The 21,617-nt window shown below is 34.6% G+C and overlaps 1 protein-coding gene across 1 annotated transcript in view; it reads right to left on the reverse strand.

Annotated features, from left to right (window-relative positions):
- AHCTF1 (AT-hook containing transcription factor 1) overlaps window positions 1-18,991 on the reverse strand; it is a 104,033-nt gene extending 85,042 nt beyond the window's left edge. Inside the window, 2 exon segments of the mRNA XM_074262581.1 lie at window positions 17,253-17,355; window positions 18,853-18,991. The gene's annotated coding sequence lies outside the window, so the exon portion shown is untranslated.
- Between the last annotated feature and the right edge of the window lie 2,626 nt (window positions 18,992-21,617).

Below are 21,617 nucleotides of genomic sequence, written 5' to 3' on the forward strand. Positions count from 1 at the left end.
GGAGGGAAAGAGGGGGAAAATTCGGAACAGAAGGGAGTACAACGGATAATGTTGTAAAAAAAAAAAAAATTACATGCATATGTACTGTCAAAAAAAAAGTCATAATTATAAAAATTAAAAAAAAAAAAAAAGAAAAAAATGAAATGTATTGAACAGGGTGATGATACTTCAGATCTGTATTTCAGGAAAAGCTGAGTGGAGGATGGATTCTAATTTATACAACTACAATTACTACTTCTACTACTGCCACCTACTCTCATAACTACAAATAAATACCTCAATTGGACTGAAACCAGGTCACTATTCCAAACAAAACTATTGCCCATAACCACCCAGTCATAATACTGATTCAATTTATTAAAACTTAAGAATAATTTAGTAGATCAGTATGCAATCTCCAAGTAATATGTAATGAAAAACTTTCAAAGAATAGAGAGCCAATAAATCGAAATCATATTAAAAAAAAAAAAAAAAGAAAAAGAAAAGCTATTTATTCCTATTGTTGCATATGCTATAGTAGTTCTACAAAGGTCATTTTCAGTGAGCCTACAGAAAATGAACTTATACCCAAATTGTTTTTGTTGTTTGGTCATTTCACTTGTGTCTGATTCGTGTCCCCATTTGGGGTTTTCTTGGCAAAGATACTGGACACTAAGTTGGCCACTTCCTTCTCTAGCTTATTTTTCAGATGAGGAAACTGAGGCAGACAGGGTAAAGTGCCCAGGATCACAGAACTAATAAGTGAGTTTGGATCTTAACTCAAATCCCCTGACTCAAGACCCAGAATCCATGGTGTAATTATTTGATTACAAAAAGCATTTATTTTATCTACCTTTGCAATATTCCATATAAAACTGAACATGATGAAATAAATAGCTGAACAGGACTTGCCTCAGGGCAAAGGCCTCAAATAAGCAAAAGTATTTATAGGAATACTTTTTAATTTGAGAAACAAAAATCAAGAATAACATCTTCTAGACACTAAGAGGGAATTATGACAGTACTGAAAAATTATGCATCCTAAAAAAAAAAAAAAAAGAAAGGATCATATTCAGAGAAAATGAAGACTTATATGAACTAATGCAGAATTAACTAAGAAGTACTACTTTAACATTGCAAAGAAAAACACAATGACAAACTGCAAAACTCTAATGGTCTTGCTTCCTGTCTCTTGAACTGGTAATAATGCACTAGAAAATGAAAACTAGATTTTCAAACAGTTTATGAATTTATTTTAAGGTTTTGGAGGGATGGTAGAATTAAGGTGAGGACTAGGAAGTTAATAGTAATATTTTTAAATGAAGACAAGAGAAATCCTTCAGAAGTGATAAAATTTTTTAAACCATCCATCAAGATAAGGAAGCAGTATTAAATTTGTATTACTTAAAAAAAAACAACAAGCTAAACACAAAAAGAAAAAACATAAGTTTAGTTTCATCTCTCATGTTTTTTAAATATGCTGAAATGTTCCTATTTAGTAATTCAAAGAGTAACAAAATTTTTAAAAATTTAGTAAGGAAAACCAAAGAGAGATTTAAATACCAAAAAAAAAAAAAAAAAAAAAGAAAATGGCAGGGAATTTGGGATTAATTTCTATTGCACCTCAAATCAAGCTAGTCAATTTATCAATAACAATTCAGTAAGGACCTATTGACCTATTATGTTCGAGGCTTATGGATACAAAGACAAGCAAAAAATTCCTTGTCCTCAAAGAGTTTACATTATAACAGGAAGACAAGACATGTATATAAAAGTTTGGACAAAACATATACAAAATTTATACAAAGTAATGAGGAAGGAGGCATATACCAAAAACTACCTTTCAGGGAAAATATTAAAATGTACAGTTCCTAAATATTGTTGTGAGTGATTGCTATATTGTAGTATAGCCATGTAAACATAGTGTTTTGTGTGCTCCAAAAAAGAATAGAGAGAAGTCAAACCTCTTCCCCATTCCCAATCATGCTGCTATGCCTCCTCTTTTAAGACTTTAAACAAACACTTCAAACATTATGGGAAAAATGGGAAAATATTAAAATACAATACAGAAATACTCATTTTAAGGTAAAAAAGTTAAAATATACAACAACACTAAATTTTTCAAATTCCTCATTTTAAACATTAACTCTAATTATGCAGTCTAAGAAAATACTTGAATGGTTAAGTCAATTATACTAAAATTAAAAAGTAACTATCAGCTACCATGTCAAAAATAAGTACCTTGAGACACTAATACAACGTGAACATTGTGAACTGTGAACAGATCTAACAATTATGGAGAACAACAACGTGAACATTGTGAACTGTGAACAGATCTAACAATTATGGAGAACAATTAGGAACTAGGCCCAAAGGGTTATCAAATTGGGCATATCCTTTGACCAAGCAGTGTTTCTACTGGGCTTATATCCCAAAAAGATCTTAAAGCAGGGAAAGGGACCCACATGTGCAAAAATGTTTGTGGCAGCCCTTTTTTGTAGTGGCAAGAAACTGGAAACAAAGTAGATGCCCTTCAGTTGGAGAATGGCTGAATAAGTTATAGCATATGAATGTTATGGAATATTATTGTTCTGTAAGAAATGACCAGCAGGATGATTTCAGAAAAGCTTGATGAGACCTACATGAACTGATGCTAAGTGAAACGAGCAGAATCAGGAGATCACTGTATACAACAAAAAAAACTATACAATGATCAATTCTGATGTACTTGGCTCTCTCCAACAATGATTCAAACCAGTTCCTATTAATTGTCCAGTAATGAAGAGAGCCATCTACACCCAGAGAGAGCACTGTGGTAACAGTGTGGTTCACAATATAGCATTCTCACTATTTCTGTTATTTGCTTACATCTTATTTTTTACTTTTTTTTTATTTTTTTATTTTTTACTTTTTACTTTTTTTACTTTTTTAATTTTTATTTATTTTTATTTTATTTTTTTTTATTTTTTATTTTTTACTTTTTACTTTTTTTTTCTTGTGCAGCAAGATGATTGTATAAATACGTATGCATATATTGGATTTAACATATAATTCTTCCATGTTTAACATATATTGGACTACTTGCCATCTAGGGAAGGGCTTGGAAGAAGGTGGTTTCGAAAAGTGAAACACAAGATTTTGCAAATGCTAATGTTGAAGAATTATCCAAGCATATTGTTTTGAAAAACAAAAAGCTGTAATAAAAAAAATTTTTTTTAAAAAGAAAGAAAATAGTATCTGCATACAGAATCCCAAGAAGCCATGTAACCAACATGATTCTAGAAGGGTTAGACAAAATGGCCACTGGAAAAATGCATGAATGAATGTATAACGAATATATAACCAGTAACCTACAAAATATATTTCATCCGATAAAACAAAATGAGAAACAAAACCATGCAACCTTTTTTTTTTTTTTTAAAAAAAGTGACTAACATCCAGTAAAAATGCGGTCTAATGGAGAAAATATTTAAAAAAAAAAAAAAAACATTAAATACAGAATATAAAGAATTATGTCCTGCTTTTTAAAAAAAATCCATGTCACTTTCAATAGCCAAGTTAATTTAAAGGATTTAAGTAGAGAGTATTAAGAGAAAATGACTATATTCATTGAGTTAAAAAGGAAAAAATAAAAATTTAGAAATAAATCTAGTCTATAATCTAAACCACTGAGTATTCTTGACTATGAGAGATTACTGAATTAATAAGTATCTCCTCTCTTTAACTTATCCTGTACATCCTAATCTTAGTACACCTAAAATTCATGTCTTATGTCACTATTAATCAGCCCAGTGGCTCCCCAATAGTTAAAGGATGAAATACAAACTTCTTGAAAAAAGGACACAACACGGTATTCCACTCTAACCCAAATTATTTTACTATTCCCCCTTTCAGTCTACCAAAAGGAGAAATAGTCCTCAATCTCCTACTGCCTCTGAGCTAGGCACCGTAAGTAAAACCAATTCTCTCCCCACACAGACATTTGCCACACTGTGTTTCTAGGCTTAGTTCAGGTGCCAATCCTTGATTACCTAATCACTTATTACTGAAATACTCTAAACTAAACCTTTTCAATGTATTTTTAGCATTACATTAGATGATAATACTTATATAATCTAATAGATAACAATACTTGTATATGTAACAATATTTGTGTATATTCTTACTTGATTTTATGGTGCTATTGTAATTTAAGTGACCTTATGCAAGTTATTTATCCTTACTCTGTAACAAAATTTCCTCATGTGCAAAAATAAATAAATAAATAAAGCAAATAAGTGAAAGGCCAAAGGTAGATCAGTGAGGTCAAAATGAAGCCACGAATTTTTTATTAAAAGCTAACTAAAGCTGTCAATGAAATTTTACCACAAAAAGCACTAGCTAAGAAATAGTGGTAGATCAGTGAAATAGATTAGGTACCCAATTCAACTACATCTTTTATTAGGGTCTTTTGGAACTCTCTTGAATCAGTCTTGATCAGAGTAATTAAGTCTTTCACAGTTGATTAATATTACAAAACTAGTATTACTATATACTTGTTTACTGTGCACTATATGTGCTGTATTAAAAGATCAGAGTAATTTAATGTTGATAAACCCAAGTTCCCAGCTTTTGGAGGAGAGGAGACTCACTTTTTGTCAAAGTCATTGGGAAAACTGGAAAGCAATTTGGCAAAAAATAAGAACAGTTTTAACAACTTACACTATATACCGATATACGGTCAAAATGGTTAAATGATTTAGATCCAAAGGATGATAGCATTAGTAAATTAGAAGAGCATGGGAAAATGTACCTGTAGATCTACGGTCCGAGAGATAGAGGTCACAGAAAATAAAATCAATAATGTTGATTACAAAAAAACAAAAAGTAATGTTGATATTATATTTTAAAAAAGTTCTTGCATGGGGCAGCTAGGTGGCACAGCGGCTAGAGCACCAGCCCTGGAGTCAGGAGGACCTGAGTTCAAATTTGGTCTCAGACACAACACTTCCTAGCAATGTGACCTTGAGAAAGGCACTTAACCCCCCCATTACCTCAGCAAAACAAACAAATAAATGATGATGAAGAAAAGTTCTCGTACAAACAAAACCAATACACCCAAAATTAAAAGAAAGCAGAAAGCTGGGAAAACAATTTTTACAACAAGTATCACTGATAAAGGCCTCATTTCTCAAATATTTCTGAGTGAATATGAAAATGTGAGAACTCCCCAACTGATAAATGGTCAGAAATTATGAACAGACAGTTTTCAGGAGAAATCAAAGCTATCAATTATCACATGAAAAAATGTTCTAAATTGCTCTCAATTAGACTAATACAAATTAAAACAATTCTTTGAAGTACCATCTCACACCTAGCCCACTGGCTGACATGACAAAAAGAAAATTACAAATGTTGAAGAGGATGTGAAGAAAGTGGTACGCTAATGACACTGCTAATAGAACCTGTGAAATGATCCAACTATTCTAGAAAACAATTTAGAATCATGCCTGAAGGACTAGCATACCCTTTGACCCACCAAAAGAACTACTAGATCAAAGAAAAGGAGAAAGGGACCTTTTTGTACAAATGTATTTATAGCAGCTTCATTAGAGGTGGCAAAAAATTGGAACTTGGGAGGATGCCCATCAATTGGGAAGCAACTGAACAAGTGGTAGTATATGATTGTAACGGAATACTATTGTGCTATAAGAAATAATAAGCAGCATGGTTTCAGAAAAACCTGGGAAGACTTACATGAACTGAGGCAAAGTAAAATGAGCTGAACCAAAAGAACATTATACACAGTAAAAGTAGTACTGTAAAATGTACAATGATCAATTGTGAATAATACTTAGCTATTCTGATCAATTATTATTCAATAGTTTTAGTTATATTTGACTCTTCATGACCCCATTTGGAGTTTTCTTGGCAAGATCTAGAGTGGTTTCCAATTTCCTTTTCCAGCTCATTTTATAGATGAGGAAAATGAGGTAATAGTTAAAATGATTTGCCCAGGAATCATGCAGTGTCTGATGGCCAGATCTAGACGCATATCTTCCTGATCCCTACACTCTACACATTATGTTAGCCAACTAATACAATTTCAAATATCTTATAAGGAAAAATGCTATCTTCAGAGAAAGAACTGATGGAGTCTGAAGTTTTATTTTTAACATTTTATTGTTCTTGCTTTTTAATATGGAAAATATGGAAATGTTGTATGGTATGTGAAAATATTTGATATTTTGTCCCTTCTCAATGGGATGGGAGAGTTTAGAGGGAGGGACAGAATTCAGCTCTTAATTTTTTTTCAGTAATTTTTATGCATATGATTTAAACAAGCAGATGTATACAACCATGTCTATTTCAAGGAGATATAACAATCAATAAACATATATTAATCTTTTGCTGTGTACCAGATATGTCTTATTGGGAATACATAAAAAGACAAAAAACAGTCCCTGCCTTCAGAGGGCTCATAATCTAATGGGAGAGACAACATGCAAACAACTAAGTACAAATAAAAAATATACGAATAAGCAAGGTATAATCAACAGAGGGAAGCTACAAGCATTAATTTTTGTTACTCAATCATTTTTAATTTTGTCCTACTCTCTGTAACTCCATGTGGGTTTTTCCTGGTAAAGATAAACTGTTCTTTCTCTAGCTCATTTTACAAATGAGGAAATGGAGGTAAATGGGGTTGGGATTGCCCAGGATGACAATAAGCATTCTGAAATCAAGATCTAAACTCAGGATGATGTCTTCAAATTCCAGGCCCAGCTCTCTATCCACTGTTGTACACCTTGCTCCCTTTAACTCTCATTAAAGGGGCTCAGAAAAGGATTCCTATACAAAGTAAAATTTTAGCTCAGATTTGAAGGAAGCCAGGAAAACCAGGAAAAAAATATAGGGGAGGAGAGTATTCCAATCATGCAAAAAGCCAGTGAAAATACCACAAGTGTGAAGATGGAATATCTTGAGAGCAAAGGCGGGTGTCATTGGACCCCAGAATACATAAGGAAGAATATGGTATAAGACTGAAAAGATAAAAGGGGACCAAGTTGTGAAAGGTTTTTTGAATGATAAATTAGAATACTTTATTTTTGATTCTAAAGATAATAGGAAGTTTATGAATGGGGGAAAGGGAGGGCCCACATGGTCAGATCTGCATTAAATTAATTTGACAAGTGGGATGGAAGATGGATTGGAGTGGGAAAAGATTTAAATCAAAAAGACTAAGTAGAAGTTATTTCAGCAGCATAAGCAAGATGTAATGAGAGTCCCCACAAAATCATGGCAGTGTCTGAGAGAAGGAGGTACAGAGAAATGTTACAAAGGCCAAAATCAATAGTACTTTGCAACAGATTTGATATGGAGAGGTGAGAATGAGGAATCAAGGATTAACATTTAGGTTGCAAGATGGGGAAGACTGGTAGTATCCTTTGGCAGTTAATAAGGAAGTTTAGAAGGGAAGTAGATTATTAGGGTAAAACATGACTTCAGTTTTGGACATACTGAGTTTATAGGGGATATCCTGTTCGGGCTATTAATGAAGCAGTTGAAGAATCATCAGCATAGATGATCACTGAAACCTGGATGCTAATGAAGTCAACAAAGGCTTAGGAGGAGAGCCCAGGTCAGATCCTGGAAATACCCACCTTCATAAGCCAGATCTGAATAAAGGGTACTTTTTCCCCTTACCTCAAAGGTAGAAGACTGGTGCTCAATAAAATAGTTTCTCCTTTTCTCTCAAAAAGGAGACTTAGAGTTGGAAAAGAATTAAAATTTAATTCAGTTGGGACTCAAATCAAAACTAGGGCAATGGATGAGAGTTGCAAAAAAAAATTAAAATAACCCCCCCTCACCAGATGTAAGGAAATAACTTCCTAATAAAGTTGTCCCAAGGTTTAAAAAAAAAAAAAAATTACCTCAGTAAACAGTGAGTCTTCCATCACTGGATATCTTCAAGCAAAAGCTGTATGACTGCTTGATGGAGTTAAGATCAGAGATATGAAGCTGAGATCACAAGAACAATCAATTAGCCTATAAGCATTAAAGCACCCACTATATGCCTGTCTGGAATCATAATATGTACTAGCCTATACAAGTACAAAGAAAGAACTCCAGCTCACAAGAAGCTTACATCCAAATCAATGACTTACATAAATGTAGCTTAAATGTAAAGTTAATACAAAATAGTTAGCCTCCAACCCATTTTACAGATAAGAAAACTGAGACTCAAAAAGTTAAATTACTTCTTCATGATACCACACCTATACAGGGATAAAAATAATTAGAATCCATCACCTGAATGTCAGATCTATAATACTTTCACTACTAAAGTTATAATCTATACTCATTGTCTTAATGATCCCGATAAGTTCAATTCATCAAACCTTCAAGACAAAGCAGTTTAAATATATTACTTTTATTCTTATAAAACATTACAATTTTTTTTTAAATACCCATTTTTACAAGTAAGAAATCTTGGCATTTATGTTAATTCATTGTCAATGAACTCAGGAAACCTGTAACCTAAATTCAGTCCATTGAGTATTTTTAAAATATCTCAATATCATATTTTAACTATTTTCACTTTAAAAAGTATTATTTTTAAAAAAAGTATTATTAACTCCTGCTGCCACTTGTATTATTCTGTGATCAATAAAACCAAAATTCTAATCTGAGATGGCAAATATTAATCAAAGTTAAAAGCTATATTAGTCACGACCAGATTACCTATGCAAAAAGTGAAGAACCACAATACTCTTGAGATTCTACTTATAGTTTAATAACAAATGAATGTCTAATGCAGGCAAAAGGTTTTTATTCTAAGGGGACAATGATAACTTTTCAAAAATTCCAAGTTGCTTATAAGTTTTTTTTAAAGAATTTACATCTAAAACCTAAGCCAACTGCCCTAACAAAGCAAAGATAAATGAAGATTTATTTTCTAAATGGAGAGAATTTTATATATGGTAATTAAGAAAATGAAATATTAAGATGAAAAATATTTTCATCAGAAATATGTTTGGTCCTCTAAAAGGCAACTTCTGGAACTTATAATAAGGAAAAAGTGTTAGGTTTGTTTTTTTTTTTTTTTTCTCTTAAAAAGTTTTATTCTTTAGAACCAAAAAAAAAAAAAAAAAAAAAGGAAGTAACTCAAGTTTTAATTGTCCCTAATTAAATCTATTAAAATTTGACACATAGTTATTATATTTTTAAGACTGTTAGATACATAAAAATAAATGCTAAATTATCTTAATGAAATTAACAAATTCTATTTTTTTCTACTGCCATGTAAATTTGTTTTGCATTTATTATTTTTAGGGGATTTAAAAATACATCAGATTTTTAAAATTTACCATTTTTGTTTTTTAGTGCCAGTTCCTGGAAAACAAAACATATTTAATAATAAGTATTCTCTCCTTTAGCTACTTTTCCAGATATTTTCACAATAAAAGGCATGGAGGAAAAGAGAGCATTATGTTCCAAGTGATTTTATTACATAATTCCACCCAGAATGAGTAGCTCCTTGAAAACACGTAAAACTCTCTTACTGAAAATGATAGCTACCCAAATTTTAACTTGAAGGCTTTTTTTAATAACTTAATTTATTTTCCCAATAAGAGCTAATTGGGGAAAAAACAAAATTGGATTTAATTTTAAAATAAAAATTTTAAAATTTGAATCACTTTCATATGCATATGAAAACCTAAATTCCAAGAGAAAAAATAAATTTCATGTCAAAGATAATATTTGAAGCATTATTCAGTAAGGTAAATCAGTCTAATAAATATTAAGCAAATCACTATTCAAATAAGGAATGCCTTTTATTTTCTAGGAATCAATTTTAATTTAAAACCCACCCAAAATTGTTTGGGGGGGCATTTCCTAACCACTACAACTTTAACACATTTAAATACAGATGAGCTTAAGTTTATGTTAAACTTAAATAGTCTAATCAATTTCAATATTTTATCATCGAAGCAGATGATTGGCACAAAAATGGAACTGGATATCAAATTGATATCTTCCACCTAATAACTGAAAAGTCAAAAACAAAGAAATGACCATACTTCTAACAAAATTCTAAAAGATATTAGCATATTTCAGGAAAGCACTAATCTGAAAAGATTTAACATATTCTTCACTGGACAGTCCTTCTCAATTTAGTGTTTTCCTACTTCCCTCTACCACTTTTCTGAAACCTCAGAAAATATGTCAGGGTAAATTTATTTCTTAAAGATCATGCTTAAAATCCAAATCACTCTGGCTCTCATTAATTGGCCAACAAGAAGTCCCAGGCAAGTCATGGTTTGAGGCCAAATTGGCTTAGAGTGATTGTAAATAGCAATTGTTTCTGTTTTGGTCAGAAACCCCAAGGGTCTCTCTTGTTTTTTTGTTTTTGGATTCCATAAAAGAGACCATTCTCTTCCTCATTTCTGGCCTCTCCTTAATTATAGTCAAACAGACCAGTTTAAGACCTTAGCTGAAAAAAGATCAAGGTATCCAATTGTATCCAGAGCCATCAGTCATTTAGATCTGTATCTTGCCACAGGAGTCAGAGGGCCAGAAAAGTGTGGCCAGTGATTCTGCACAACCCATCCTCACTTAAATCCAATTCGCCTGCATGTCATGGCATCATGTCCCTAATTATCATGGTCATCTTCAAAAATGAACGACAAATATCAATACACTCTTTACATTAAAAGTTTTGACCCTAATGGCATAACCTTCCTAATATTACCATCATTTTCCCTCTTCTAGAACAAAGGAAAATCCATCACTACCTATAAGTAAACTCTCTTTGATGTCTTAAAAACAGACCTTTGTGAACAATGTTTGGTGATATACCCTTCAATAAATTTCATGATTGTGACACAAACAAGATAGACAACTTGGAAAAAATAAATGTATTTTGCTCTATAGAATCAAACGTAGCTTTATAGTCAACTATAAAATGAGAACTGTATCGGGACTTTTTCAAGTTGACTACATGAACAGAAAAGATATAAAAATGGCTTAAAAAATTTTAGCTAGATTTGAGATTGATGAGTTATAAAAGAGCAAATCAGACTGCTTTGAGATATCCACATAAGCTCCTGAAGCTACCAAGGAAGACAAGCAAAATATTCTTACAAAGTAGAATCAATAACCACCTGTTAAAGGCATGACTTGGGTATAGCTGGACCATAGACATGATCACACCTGCCAATTTCTAATCTCCTCAAATACATAATGTGACCTAGAAACCTAAAAATCCCTACTCAGTATTGTTTCAGAATTTGATTTGGAAGCTTTGCCGAAGTCTCACTGTTACAATGTTAAGAGCCATCTCCAAGAACTTAGAAGGACAATTTTACTAAAATAACAATAGCTAATATTTATATATGTAATGTAATCTGTGGGTAGGCACATAAGCAATACATACAATGATAACAGCCATAAAAATAATCAGTTTTATCTACATAGCACTTTCAGAACAATAAAGTTCTTTACAAATTTATTCCATTTTATTATCTTCAGAACAATTACAGCTGAGGAAGCTGAGGCAAAAAGAAAAGAAATTACTTGCCCAGAATCACATAAGTTTCTGGAGTCTGTGTCTGTGTCACCTAACTTTAATTCCAGGACTCTATTCCTACTCTCATCATTACCCACCTGAATTATTTCAAGAAACTGTTCACTAGTGTTCCCACCTCCCCTAACCATACTCTATTATCAATACTAAATGAGTTTTCCTCATGCACACATTACAGGACTGCTTCCACTCCAGACTGTTAGTCCTACTGCCCAATGAGGAAAACTAAAATTAAAATTCCTTAACCAAGCCATCATGGCCCCTAGGAATGAAGGCCCTCCAAAATTTTTAATTATCCCACCTTCCCTGTCTACTCTTATTCCAGTTGCGTTCAGGTCAAGCAAGCTAGGCTGTTTACCATTCTTGTACAGGCCTTCTCAATTCAGTTATTAAATTATGACATCAAACACTAAGGATACAAAGACATAACATGGAAGGCTTTAAAAGAATTCATATTCAACAAATGGGAACAAGCAAATGAATAACTATAAATTAATTTGAAAAGCGAAGGAACAATAACAACTAGAGGCACCCTTCCAACTTTCTATGCCTTTTTTCATCACATTCTATAAACCCAGATATATCACTCCAACCCAAATCTTGAAATACTAATGAAAGACCAAGTTCAACTAACACTTCCCTGAATTCTTTCGAGTCTCAGTTAAAAACTCAAAGGAAATCTTTTCAAATTCTTCTCAATCTACTGCTTTCCCTCTACAGATTTTTATTCATCCTGTATATAGTTTGTCTATAATGGGTGAGCAGGTAATGTGAGCAGCTTTAGAGTGGAAAGCCTCCAGAGGTCAGGAATTGTCTTTTACCTTTCTTTTTATTCCCAGTACTTGACACGCTGTAAATGTCTACATATTAAATATATATTTACTGATTACCTAATCCCTTCTAGCTAATAACATTCCCTACTTCATTTTCCAAATATCACAGCTTTTGGGCAATCATATATATTTTACTTATCTGTTAATATACTATATCCTCTGGTTGAATATGTTTCTTAAGAGCAAGTACTTTGGGGGGTGTTTTTTAGATTTTTTAGATTTCTAGAGCCTAAGACAGCTCTAAGGATATAGCAGATGCTTAATACATGTATAACTGCAATAAACTAATAACAAACACAGCTAAGTGACTCATAATGACAGAACCAAGAACCCTGATTTATAGTAACAAAGTTTACATTCAGCAGAGGTTTATTAATTATCCTTATTGTACACTGTGCTAGCATAAAGGGATATAAAGACAAAGAAAAAAACATAATCCTTGCACTCAAGGAAGTTACATTTACCTAGAGAATACAACATGTTAACAGATAAGTAAAGAATCTGAGACAGAAAATCACAACTACTATAGAAATTAGGAGAGGCTTCAAAAAGATAAGGGAGTACAAAGGTAGAAGGCACAAGCTGAATGTTAAATTTGGGGAATAACAGACAAAAGTTCATCTAAAAGAGTAATGTGAAATTAATGTGGAAAGGTAGGCTATGTTAGGCTTTAAATGCCAGTATAAGGATTTTGTATTTTAATTGAGAATTATTATATTTTAATCGAGAAGCAATTAAAATTTGCAAATGCTAATTGCTATTGACTTCAAATGGTTAAGATTTAGGAGCAGAAGAATAACAAGACTGAATGTTCTAGTAAAAATACTTTGGTAATTGAATGTAGATGAAATAGGAAGGGGAAGAAATTAGAAACAGAACAATGAGAAAGATGAAATAAGATGACCCTAAACTTCAGTGGTAATTCTGTAAGGGGAGAGAAGGAATAGATATGAGAAATGTGGAGGTTTTTTTTCTTTTAATGTAAAGCACATATAGAAGAGAACATGAAGAATGGAGGATGAGAAGAGTCAAACTTGAGCATTTAGGATTTCCACAAAAACAGCTATGACTGGAAGGAGAATGGATGTAAAGGTTTAGAGTAAAGGAGGAGTTTTGTGGTTTTGTCCAAACTGACCTATCCTGAAATATACAAGAATAACTAGGGTGATCTGCTTTAGAGAAAGGCAAATGAAACAACTCAAGATACCACTTCACCCATCAGATTGGCTAAAAAAGGAAGATTATAGATGTTGGAGATGTGGAAAAACTGTCACACTACTGGTGGAGCTGTGACCTGATCCAACTACTGTGAAGAATAATTTGGAAGTATGCCTAAAGAGTAAGATCCACCAATACCATTGGTAGGTTTATATCACAAAAAATATATATTTTTTTAAAAGGAGAATTTATTTATAATAATTCTTTTTGTGACAGCTGAGAATTAGAAATCAAAAAGATATCTATTGATTAGGAAAGGGATGAAACAGCTGTGGTATATGATTGTGACAGAATATTATTGTGCTATAAGAAATAAACCTGGGAAGACTTTATGAATTGATACAAAGTGAAGCAAGCAGAACCAGAACTTTGTACACACTAACAGCAATACTGTGATGAACTGTGAATGACTCAGCAATTCTCAGCAATACAATTATTCAATAATGCAGCTTACTATTTGCCTCCAGAGAAAGAACTAATATTGACTGAAAATTATTTTTTTCATATTCATATTTTTCATGCTATTTTTCATTTTCTTCCATTTTTTTCTTTTATTCGAGTCTTCTTGTATGGAAATGTTTTATATGATTGCACACATATAACATCTAATTGCTTATCATTATCAGGGAGGGGTAAGAAATAGAATTTGGAACTCAATATTCAAAACATATAAAATGTTTACTTAGAATGTAAAAAAAAGTTAAAAATTGTTTTAACACATAATTGGGGAAAATATTAAAATCATTCAAATAATTTTTAAAATGGATAAGTAAAAACTTACCAACACCATTTAATTCATCAATAAATATCTTCTAGCCATTTATTAACATACATTTATAATATATACCAAAAGGCTAGCAGGATGAGACAAAGGACTATATTCATTTAATTTGAATATTAGCATTATTCAAATTTAGTAAAGAAATTTTGAAAAAAGTATATACAGTAAAGATTGGGCATTATAAAGTATATTACTTCAGATCACCTTTAATCTCACTAAAGTTAAAAAAGTAGTTCATAAAGTACTGACCTTTAAACTAGTTCATAAAGTATTGATCTTTAAAAAAAAAAAAATCCAACTTTGATAATTAAAGGCTTACTGTGCTAGAGCAGTGTCTCAACCTAAAACTGGTGAATTAAAAGTTTTTCAATTAAAAAAAAATTTTTGATAACAAAGGAAGTCAGGTACAAAAGTTAAGTCAAAGTATTTTATCAATTTAAAAACATGATTTTCAGAAAAGATCATCTTTACCAAAGTGACCCTAACTCCAAGTCCCAAAATGAACCCTGACCCTAGAACATTAAAAGTTCTTAAATGTCAGAGGTGGATTCAAATCTAGATTTCTCCTAACTCCGAAATCATCTTTGTTCAAGATAAAAATACTAAGTTCAAGAAAGGGATAGTCTCTGGGGCAGCTAGGTAGTGAAGTGGATAGAGCACCAGCCCTGAATTCAGGAGGACCCGAGTTCAAATCAGATCTCAGACACTTAACACTTCCTCTCTGTATGACCCTGGGCAAGTCACTTAACAGAATAAACCAAACATTAGGCTCCCTTACTTCTAAAATGAGGTGTTTCAACTAGATTTCTAAGGGTCTCTTCAAACTCTAAATTTTATGATCCTATGATCCCTTAAAGAATTTAAAGAAACTGTTTTAAATATCATTTAAATACAATTTAAATACATTGAATTCCTACACATCAAAAAGAGAATGCTTATTTAACAATATATCCTCTTGTTACTCAAGCTTACCCTATGGATGTTCAGAATATTTTTTTTTACATTATACACTATTCAAGCATTATTATACATTTTTGGAATTAACACTTAAATGTCAGCTACCAACAAGCCTAGTGATTCCTATCTTTTTAAAAGTTGTAACAACCAGTGATTTATTTGATTCAAAATATACTTAGACCCTCCTTCCAGCTCTCCCCAAAATTACTTGTATTTATTTTTAAAGTAAAGCAAATCCTAATTTTTGAGAATTTATCACATCTTGGTATAAACACAGAGGAAGAGATGGGTTGAAATTCAATAGTCCAAGGAATCCTAAATACATTCTATGCTTAGAAAATAGTTTTTTGTATGGTGTGTTGAAAAGAATTAAGCAGATAGATTGTCAATGGTGAACAAACTGAAAATTAGTGTGACAAAGTTCAAGTACTCTCCTTCACAGACCAAGAATAAATGGCCACTTCCTACTACTACTGCAAGATCCACAGGATTTCTTATGCCTGCTCTAGAAACTATAGTTATAAAAAAAGTATACCAATATATCATCTTTCTCCAATCCATTCTCAACTGACAAAGCAATTTTTCTACACAATGAATATTTCTAAAATAGATTCAACATATCATCCCATTGTCAACTGCAACATACTCCACTGGTTCCTTATTATATCCAGGATCAATTCTTGTTTGTTCTTTATAACCTATCCCAATTTTCCACTTTTCAACCTTATACTTTGCTTCTCATCATATAACTTTGATCCAGCAGTGTTGGCTGCTTTGTTCTTCAAACAAAATACTCTTTGGTCCCAAACATTTTCTCTGGCTGTCTTTCATGTCAGGAATGATCTCCCTCTATCTCCTATTGCCTACCTGGCTTCCTTTAAGTACAACTAAAATCCCATCTTCTACAGGAAACCTTTCCCAACTCTTAACTGGAGTGCCTTTCCTCTTTATCCAGCTTATCACTGGTAACATAATTTTTACTTGTCTCCTTTATTTGTCGGCTCCTTGAAAACAAGAGACATCAAGTGCCTGGTCCAACATGTTTGCCAATTGACTATAGAGGCAAAATACATTTTTTAAAATTCTCAATTCTTTCAAAACTGAATATATTTTAAAATGAACCTTTTTTAGAGGAGCAAAAATAAAAAGTATAATTTCCACAGTAGAAACATTAGAATAACGGATTCTAAACTGTTTTTAAGAGTATAACATTCTCCAGCATGAATTTGAAGCCATAAGATTGGATTTGCATCCTGACACAGGGCTTCAATTTCCTTATCTACAAAAGGTATTCTAACTAGTTGAGGTCAATTAAATACTATCTTAATACACTTACAACATTGAGGATGTGGAATAAGTCCTTGTTATTCATATCCTAATGATGTTCAGGATATTTTAAATTGTTCATATTTCAAGCACTATTACTAATTTTTGAAATTAACACTTAAATGTTAACTTCCAACAAACTCAAGTGATTCCTAACCTTTCTAGAGGTATGACAACTAACAATTTCTTCTTTGGCTCAAGACTCACTTAATGTGTCTCAAAAATGGTGACTTGTATTGATTTAAAAAACTAAGGCAAATACTAATTTTCATTTGAGAATCTGTCCTAACTTGGTATGAATACAGAATTGGTAATCACTACAGTGGAAGAAAGGGATTATACATTTTATTATGTAGCACACACCGATGCTAAAAGGTTGTCATCTTTTAAAACTGGCTAAAGACCCTAACTATACTTAAGTTTTCTCCCTCTTCCCTGTCATTCAATGCAACCATGCGCTGTCCCAATTTTAAGGCTGAAAAGAGCTATTTAATTCAACCCACTCACTTTATAGATGATGAAACTTAAGTACAATGGAAATTAGATGACTTGACAAAGGTCATAAAGTTATCATGTAATATATCCATACCCAGATTTCCTGACTCTTGGCCAAAAGTTCTTGATAGTTCCACAAATTCACAAAAACAATCCTACATTCTTAGAATAGGATGAAGTCAGGAAAGATCCAGGCCCTAAAACAAACAAAAAAACACACCAATCCTCAAAGTGATCCTTGCTTTAAACCAGGGGTGGGGAATGTTCTTTAGAGGTAAAATCATTTACTAAGGCAACCAAAGGTACCCACAATCTCCCACTGTTTGAGTTCTTTAAGTTGATAATTTTATATATGGCCTTCAGAAGGATGTTCTAAATACCTAAATGGCCCTTAGAAGAAAAAAAAAGGTTTCCCATTCCTGAACAAACCAAAAGAAAACATCTATGAAAGGTGGTAAACTACATAGAGGTTAACAGTCATAATTTCTTTATACTCCATATAATAACTGTGCCCGGTTAAAATCTAAACTACCTCCCACCTGTCATATAGAAGAGGGCAACTAGGTGGTGCAGTGGATAGTTGGGCCCTGGAGTCAGGAAAACCTAAGTTCAAATCCACCTTCAGACACTTATGAGCAGTGTCCAGAAACCCTGTTTGCCTCAGTTTCTTTATCATTAAAATGAGCTGGAGAAGTAAATGACAAACTGGTCCAGTATCTTTGCCAAGAAAAACCCAAACGGGGTCACTAAAAGTCGGAAAGACCGAAAACCAAACCCCACACACCATACACAAGCATGGATTCTTTAGGTGACAGTAAATGAATTGGCAAATGTTAACCGTTTTAAAGGAGGGGGAGCAGTGTCTGACGTCGCCCTCAGGCATATTTTTCCTTTAATTGGGCTTCTCCAGACTTTCTGAAATTACAGATCATATGGAGTCAAACGACTATTACTCCCTGGAACCTAAGGAGCAGGCTTCCCTGTCAGGTGGGAGACCAGCAGAGGGGGGAAGCAGAGGATGCAGCAGGCCGGCAAGGAGGGGCGGATCCTGCTGCGCCACACCGCAGCCATGTGCCGTCGCCGCCAAACCCCGTGGAGGGAAAGCAGCTTATGTAACTCACCCTCCCGGAGAGCTCCGTGCAGCCGGGTGGGGTGGGGGGCGGCAGCCGCCTCTGCCTTCCTGCGTGGCGCGGGGCTGGAGGGAAGGTCCCAGCATGCCCCCCGACCCCATGGGAGAGGCCTTCCCTGGCCCCAAATGACAGAGGCGGCGGGGCAGAGGAGCGATTGGCGAGCCGGGGAAGGACGGAGGGAAGGAGACCCGACTGCCGCTACCTGCTTCGGCATAAACCCGGCCTAGAGCGAGGGAGCGGGGGACGAGACGAGGTGGGCACCGGCGGAGTGAGCGCAGGCCGCGCCGACTACGACCGGCCCGCCGCCCCAGCGCCTTCAGCTACCCGCCCCTCCCTCTCTCCCCCTCCCCCTCCAGTACCTGGGAAGAGCGGGTGACCCAGCCGGTGGTTCCCGAGTCCAGTGGGGCGCGAGGCCGGGTAGCAAGCGGCTCCCGCGCGCCTCCGTCACGTCACAGCATCGCCCTGGAGACCCCTCCCCCTGCGGCTCGCGACTCAGAGGAGCAGCTTCCTCCCCTCCCCCCTCTTCCCTCAGCCCAGACGCGCGATCCTCCCACTCCAACTCACCTCACTCAGCCCCCAACCTCCAAGCCGGACAACGGCTCAGCAGTTAAAACACAGTTGCGACCCCCGCCGCGGTTCCGGGGATCCCTCTCCCCGCCTCCTTCTCTCTCTAAAGATATGTCGATCGCGTTATACGCATTACCCAAAGCCGCCACAACTGCAGCCGCCGGGCTAAATCTCTCACACCGGGAAGGGGAGGGGAAACGGCGGGGAAGGGGGGGGAAATGGGAGCTGCGGAGTGGAAAGACCCGGAGATCTCGACGCCAGAAGCCGGGATTCTCGCGAGATCCCAAGCCTCCCGATCTCCTGCCGCGGGAATTTTCAAACTCTCGGGTTTTAGAGAAAAGATCCCGAAAAGGCGGAGGCGGGGCAAAGTGAGATAGAATGGAGTCGGAGATGAGTTTGGGGCCAAGGCTGGAGGTGGAGTTAAGACGCTTTCATTGACGTAAGTTGACGGTAGGCCATTCTGACCCCAGTAGGAGAGAGGACTACGATTCCCAGCATGCCGTGCGAACTTCACCTCGCTGCCCGTTCCGCTCCCTAGGAAGGAGAGGGGTGAATCGGGAGTGGTAGTTTTTTGCTTAAAGCCGCCGCCTTTTGCGGAAGTGTGAGCGCAAAACCTGGACCACCTTTGGTTTCCTAGAGAACCCTCTCTATGTAGGCCTTGGCTCCACTTGTTTCAAGTCCCTAATCTGAAAAATCTTTTTTTCCCATAATAAAATTCTTGATCTTAAGTATGTTTTATTGGTAATTGATTTTACCTGCACTTTACCTCCCAAGCTTCTCCAACTTCTCCAATCCAGAATGGGGACCACAGCCGTTTATAAAAGGTGCGTGTTTAAGAATGGGGACCACAGCCCTAGCCCCACCGCGGCTTGGCGTGTTTAAGAATTCCCCTAGTACTGCTTTTCCATTCCCCTTTGCCAATGCACAATTGTTTATTATTGTACTTCATCTTACTTGATTTTTTTTTTTAAGTATGCAAATTATAGACTTGGGATAAAAAATGCCATCCGAATCCAGAGAAATAATTATGGAGACTGTGGATGGAAGCATAACTATTTTCATTTTTAAAATTGTTTTTTCTTTATCATGGTCTTTCCTTTTTGTTGTGAATTTTCTTTCACAACATGACTTATGGAAGTATATTTTAAGTGGTTGTACATTTATAATCTATATCATATTGCTGTCTTGGGGAGGGAGGAGGGTAAAGGAGGGAGAAAGAAAAACGAATTCAAAATTTTGCAAAAAGTGAATGTTGAAAACTAAATTTACATCTAATTGGTAAAAATAAAATACTATTAAATAAAAAGAAAAAAAATCCAGTTTTTTGCTGTTTGTAAACCTAGTACAATATGCAAAGGGAAGAGTGTTTTGATTTTTTTGGGTTTTTTTATTTTGTTTTTGCCTTTGGAGCCCCCAAAGTGAGTGAATGAATAGATAGGCTTTGCAAAGTCCAAAATCAGAACTTCAAGCTCTGTCTCATGTGATATAGCTAGGCAGCCGTGAGCAAGGCAACAAGTATTTGTTAAGCGCTTATTAAATGCCAAACAATATGCAATAAAATGTGCAAGCCATGACCTTGCTCCCAGACACCTGACTAAGGATATAACAAGTGGTGAATTTCTCATTAGCTTCTTAAAAAAAAAGGCTATCTCACACATGGAATTTCATACATCTATGTTCTGCAAAGCACAATTCTGGATCCAAAAAAGGGCCAGCCTCACCCAATGCTTTTACATGTGAGATGCTTAATAAATTCTTGTCTAATTAAAAAGAAATTGTTGAAGACCTTTAAAAATAGGTTGTGGGATTGGAAATTGACCAGAGGCCATCAATGGCTGAGTAAGTTTTGATATGTGAATGTAATGGAATATTATTCCATTAGAAATTATGAGCAGGTCTTTTTGTGGTAACAAAGAATTGGAAAATGAATAGATGCCCATCAATTGGGGAATGACTGGATAAATTAATAAGTTATGAATGTAATGATGTGTTATTGCTCTATAAGAAATGATAAACAAGCTGATTTTAGAAAGGCCTGGAAGGATTTGCATGAACTTATGCTGAGTGAAACAAGCAGAACCAAGAATGCATTATACACAATAACAAGAATGTGGGATTGTCAACTATGAAAGGTTTGGTTCTTCTCATTGATTGAGTAATCCAAAGCAATCACAATAGACTTTGACAGAAAATGCCCTCTGCATGCAGAAAAAGAACTTTTTCTGTTTATCTCTCTCACGGTTTTTACCTTTTGCTCTGATTTTTTTCTCCCAACATGATTCATAAAGCAATGTGTATCAAAAATAAATTTACTAGGGAAAAAAAAACTGATACTGATCACATTTAGACACTTCACTTTTAGCTTGGGACAAAGGTAACCTAGGATGAAAAAGATGTAAGAAATTAAATCAAAATTTTTAAATTAAAAAAATAAATAAATGGGAAAAATTGTGAGCAGGCTGATTTCAGAAAAGCTTGGAAAGACATGAATTGAGGCTAAGTGAAGTGACCAGAACCAAGAAGACATTGAACACAGTAACAATATTATATGAAGATCAGTTATTAATAGGCCCAGCTCTTCTCAATAATGGAGTGATTAAGCAATTCTAATAGTTTGAGATGGAAATGCCATTGCATCTAGAGGAAGAACTATGGAGACTGAGTGGGGATTGAAGTAAATTTTTTTTTGTTTGTTTTTTTTCCTTTTCTGATTTTTCCCAAATTTCCAAATATGAAAATATGCTCAAATGTATCAGATTGCT

This window comes from Sminthopsis crassicaudata, chromosome 4, assembly GCF_048593235.1.
Source record: "Sminthopsis crassicaudata isolate SCR6 chromosome 4, ASM4859323v1, whole genome shotgun sequence".
Classification (NCBI taxonomy): domain Eukaryota; kingdom Metazoa; phylum Chordata; class Mammalia; order Dasyuromorphia; family Dasyuridae; genus Sminthopsis; species Sminthopsis crassicaudata.